General features: G+C 32.8%; 1 long non-coding RNA gene across 1 annotated transcript; it reads right to left on the reverse strand.

Moving 5' to 3' along the window:
• Positions 1-3,045: 3,045 nt before the first annotated feature.
• On the reverse strand, positions 3,046-4,358 carry LOC149987736 (uncharacterized). The gene is made up of 2 exons (XR_016506674.1): positions 3,993-4,358; positions 3,046-3,806 (listed from the first exon to the last, which is right to left on the reverse strand). It is a non-coding gene; the product is annotated as an uncharacterized LOC149987736 (long non-coding RNA).
• Between the last annotated feature and the right edge of the window lie 1,546 nt (positions 4,359-5,904).

Consider the following 5,904-nt stretch of genomic DNA (forward strand, 5'->3'; position numbering starts at 1 on the left):
GCTAGAAATAAAATTCCTTTATTCTTTAAAATCTTTGATTGCAAATTTTCTTCAACTCCTTTTGACAAAACTTTGTTTGCAATGGCCTCAACTTCCTTAATTTTGAATCTTGATTTTTCTTCATTTAGTTGTGAAACTAAATTACTATTATTATTAATTAATATAGTAATCTCAATTTCCAATTTTATATTCTTATCTTTATATTCCAAATTGTCATAATTCATATCCTCATGCAATTGTTTGAATGTTGCTTCTTTCCTTTCCATACATTCAAGGTTTCTTTCTTCTAATTGTTGAAATTTTTCATGCTCATGTTGCAATTTACTTTTCAAATTATAAATAATCTTTTTTTGATTTGAAGTTTCTTCCAATAAATCATCTTTTTCTTCCAATGAATTGATCAAGTCATTTGTTTTTGTGCATAATTCATTTTTTAAAGATTCAATATACAATTCATAATTCTTTTTATTTTTCTGCACATTATGACTAAATTTGGTAAGATTATCCTCAGCCATATCACGTTGTGCTGTAATTGTATCACAAGAACTTTGAAGCATTTCCAATTTTTTTCCCATAACTTCAATATTTAATTGATAATTTTGCTTCTTGTAGTCATTATCAAGGTTAATTTTTTTCATTTCTTCCAATTGACTACTTAATTCTTCATTTTGTTGAGTCAATTTTGAAATATCAGTTTTCAATTGTAAAGTTTTACTTTCAAATGTAGAATATACCTTTAACAATTCTTCTCTTTGATATTTCATATCGAACTCTTGTTGTTTCATATCCCTAAATATCCTTTCTTCTTGCAATTGATTTTCCCGAATTTGAAAAGTTTCATGTTCTTCTCGCAATTCCAATTTTAAATCATTGATCATTTCATCTCTTATTAAAATTTGATCAATTAAATCTTTTCTTTCACCTTGGAATTTTTCAAGTTCATACAAAAATTGCAAGCCATTTTTATGGAGATAACTTTCTCTTGATGACCTTGGCCAAAAATTCTCAAAGTCTAAATCAAACATTCTTATAATCCTTTTATTCAACTTTCAATATTTTTATTATTGGAATTATTTCTCTTTTCTATTTTACATTCAATTTTTAACACTTCGTACTGTTGTTCTTTCCCCGGCAGCGGCGCCAAAAATGTAATTGTCGTTTGACTCGGACTCAAAACACCAAGATATTTGATCAGTATAGGTGGGTTCGATCTCGGGGAAAGACTCGTTGTATGAATTGGATATGTTATGTCACAATTGATTATGTATTAATTATCTAAAACTTCCAAAGTTCTCTTCCTCATCTCAATTCAATCCCTTCACAATCTCTACAATCGTTCATTGCCCTGCAGCTACTCAATATCACTGACATTCTTGACATCTACAGGATGCTTAATCTCTTTCCACAGTACTTCAATTCTCAATTCCTTTACTTTTACTCAATCTTCCAGTGCTACTAACACAATACAATAATCTCTATTATCACAATCACACTTTCTTTCTCCAAATTAATTAATTCGAATTCATAATTTTCAATATCTCAATCACAGTTTCAGCAATCCTTTTCTTAAATCCAATACTAAAGAAAAATACAAAAGCAAAGAAAACAAAAGGGTAGCTCCAAGCTTTACCCTGGCTCACGACTATCACAGTCTAGCCCCCATTCCTTCTTCCTCAACCTCTTTATCCTACTCAACTGATATGGCAGTTAACAGATTCCAAAAGGTACGTATTTTGGCCTGTTAACCGCTTTTCCCGCTAACTACCAATTCCTACCAATACCAATTGGTAACCATCCGACCAATTCCAGATTTTACCAACAAAGAATTGGTACGGGGTTTCGAAGACCAATTACCAATTCTACAATAAGCTTGTCTTGAAAATTAAACATGTGTTCTGTAAATTAGACATATGTTATGCAAGTTGCATATGTGTAGGAGATTCTAGTTAAATAATATATATAAAAGTAAGAGTGAGTCTTTTCTCACTCTTGTCAATTTTTTTTTTGCTTCTAGTTTAGTTTTAAGAATCTCTAACTTTCTTATCTTTTGGCAATAGTCATCTCTCTCTCTCTCTCTCTCTCTCTCTCTCTATATATATATATATATATATATTTACATATATTTTCTTCTTTTCATCTTTCTTTGAGAAATGCTTCACTTGTTAATTTACATTCTTTGAATTTTTTTTTCTTTACAATATTAATATTTAATTTTTTTTAGATATTCTTGTTAGAAGCTACTATTCACTATTATCTTAAGATGCCTATGATATTAATTTTTCTAATCTAACTTATTTTATCTTGTTTACACCCTTACAAAATAAATAGTGGTTCATTTTGCAAAAAGGTACTATTAGCAATTATTAATTTTATTACATCTTTGACTATTATCTATATTTTTGAAGTAATGTGCTATTATATTTTGAAATAAGATCTTTTATAATATAATCTTTTCTTTTCTCTTACATCCATTAGTTGTATTATAATACAATGACATTTCATTAGAAATTTTCTTGTTATAAATATATGAGCATCAAAGAACAAGCCAATACTTGATACAAATGTTTCAATAAATATTGAAGATCATCTTGAGTTTTTGAAGTGTTTTTTCATTTGCATTTCAATGTGATCTTAATTATAAACATGATCAAAGCCAAGTCATTGCTTGTCATCTATAACAAATGCTTATTAAAAATATGATAATACCAAGCATCTAACTACCATCTAATTATTCAACTAGCAAAGTTATGGTATGATATATATGTTGAAGATTCTCACCAGCTTATGCATTGTGCAAAAATATTTAAAGAGTTTCTCAATGTCAAGTTTGGATTTTGCTAGTTGGATTAAACTTGTTTTACATTTTAAATTTTTTTACAAAAATTGATACAGAATTTTTATGTTCTAATTTTGGCACAAATGAAATCAAAGCAAAGTTCAAATTGCTAGTTGAGATGGCCTCATTTGTATCATACCCCCAAATTAGCACCATGAGCTAACAACAAACATCCCAAATAGAGCACTCATTCATCTATTTGACCTTGGTTGAATCAGAAGAGGAATTACGATTCCTAGCACTTCACTCTTGTGCAATATAGTGGGGGTCAAACAATGATAGGGTTACATGCTATGCACAGTCAAAAACGGATGACAAATCCCCTTTCTAGTGAACGCACAATCTGATAGAAAGAGGCTCCTTTCAGGTGGAGGATCATCCATGGCATCCATAGAGCTGGACAAATTACTATCTGCACAGCTACCTACAGGATTAAGTATTTCTCCACATCGTTCAATACAGCGAGACAGTACTGAACAGCCCACACCCAATTCAAAACTGTAGTGATCATTAACCTGGAACAACACACGTCGCTGGCAGGTCCTACGAAGAGCTACCAATGCTTATTGCAGTTTCATATCGACCTCCGGGCTGACGTGGACGACGGACCAAAATACGAAAGGACTTCTGGATCCACCACCAGAGTCGCCGATCAACAAGCGTGGAACTCCAAGACCCCATTGACGTTGGCCACACGCATGTTCAGATTGAAGCTGGTGGGGTTGGACCCACCGGCGTTGTTGTTGCAGGTTGCCTCAATCTTGAACACATTGCTGTAAACCTGGATCTCTTTCATATCCCTGCAAGAGTTGCGGAAGCCCGCACCGTTCACCAGCCGGCCACTGGTGTTCCCGATGTGGCCATTGAGCTTGGTCTGGGCTACCACAATTAGACCATTCTTGTTTGGGCACTGTGCTTGAAGTGTGTCCTAGGAAAGGCAGTTCCCACCGCGGAGGTCACAGCCCTCATACTGTACATTTGTGCACGACGCCAGAAAGCCAACGCATGCAGATCATTGACATTCCACAACCCACAGCACACACATTCATTAATTATCCATTTACAGCAATGTGACTGTGATGGGGAATTGATCTCTCCAAAATTAGTAGTGATTGAGAAGGTGAGTAGCAATGTATAAGTTCAGAGAAGGCAGAACCTCAAAGGGTATGCTGAAGGTTACAGCTCCAGTAGACTATGCGTTGTTGTGATACTCTTGGCTCTACGCTCCTCTCTTATAACTATCCTGGCCCGGCTGAGATTGGAGTGAGAAGGGAATTTTCAACTTTGAAGATCGACCTCACCTACTTCACCGCAGCTTTTAGATCATCACAGCACGAGTTGGGTCATCGAACCGCGGAGCGCGAACCACACAATATAATAACAAGCTGGGTTCTAAGAGCGGAGAGTCTGGAAATAAATAAAATTTCGTAGTTTTTGGTGCTTTCCTCTACTATGCAACCGGAGGTGAACGACTTCCGAGCCCCGTGTGATGACCAAGCAATGTAACCGTCGGTCAACTACCTTCAAGCCCCGTTTAATAACCTGGCAACGTGTGTGAGCCCGACATATTCTTCCGGTTGGAGCAGCCGGTAAGTCTTTGCTGCAAAAAAACCGACCATGAACGGCGGGTGTACGTTTACTGTTTTGGATTTGGATTATGCCAGGGATATGTACCATATAACATTCTAACCGATTGTCAAATTCGCCATTCATTGACCGACGACTAATCCTCAGGACGCTAGGATGAATATCAAAAATTGGTCCCAAGTAGAATTTCCACGTACATGGGTAATTCCTCAATGTTCTCCAAGGGATTTAAAGAAATTGGAACAATATTGGTATTTTTGGGACATTGAGCTTTACAGTACATTCCATACCTTTGGCAGCTCTTGCACTGCCTAGAAGCACACAACATCATATGCATTAAACTGAGCCTAAATGCACATTTTGGAACTTTCTCACTGCTTATATAGGAGTATTTTGTTCTTAGCTAAATTTCAAATGGTGCATGTAAATGACCATTTTCAACTCAACATAAATTTGTTTGTTGGAAAATTGAACTTCATCATCTGATGATATCATCTTCAGCTTCAATTCAAGTAGACTTTGCTTGAGCAAAAGTCAACATCATCCTTACCTAAGGCTTTATTTAAAATAAACTTCATCCTCAGCTATAGTTAATTTCAACCACATCCAAAATCAACATCTCTATTACTCAAAGATTGCTTCACCCTCAATTGAAATCAATTTAACAATTGGCAAAAGATTCCATCATTCTAATGTAATTTCAACTTTGGCTTTATGAAAGCTCAACATTAATACTTTAATAGTAAAATTTCTAAATAGTATGAATGTCATTGTTGAAATGATGGAACAAATTTTTATAAAAACCAAGAATTAAAATATATGTATAGCTTATATAAGTTTATATCCAAAAAAAAAAAAAAAAAAAAAAATCTTTAGATATCTTTATACTACTTTATAGAAGATTGAATAGCAAGAGATTTTCTCTTTATACTTTTTCATGCCTTTAATGATACTATCCTTGATAATGGTGCATTATATAATATAATTATTGATTGAGATTTGATTGCTACATGTATTCTATGAAAGTATAAATTGAAGGATTTGAAAAATAAAATGATCAAGAACCAACATATTTTGAGCATCTTATAATAAAATGGTTTATTAAGTAATTATAACTATTGTTGATATGTTTGCTATAAGAAGAATTGAATCACAAAATCCTAAAATCCTTTTTGCCTCTAATTTTTGATAAAACAATTATATCTTAAGATTGAATCTTTTGACAACTTTTCAACAACTTTTAATATATATATATATATATATATATATATATATATTATTATTATTATTAATGGTCTTTTTAAAGAGTAAAATTTATATTAAAACTTTCATTGAGTAATCACAAAACTTCTAATATGTATTTGATATCATATTTATTAAATTAAAATATTTTATGATATAAATTTTTAATATTTTAAATCTCACAAGCCTAGAGATAGGAGTTTCAAAATGCATAATTGATTATGTCATAATTTAATGGA

The sequence above is a fragment of the Physcomitrium patens genome, chromosome 15 (genome assembly GCF_059467195.1).
Source record: "Physcomitrium patens ecotype Gransden chromosome 15, ASM5946719v1, whole genome shotgun sequence".
Lineage (NCBI taxonomy): Eukaryota > Viridiplantae > Streptophyta > Bryopsida > Funariales > Funariaceae > Physcomitrium > Physcomitrium patens.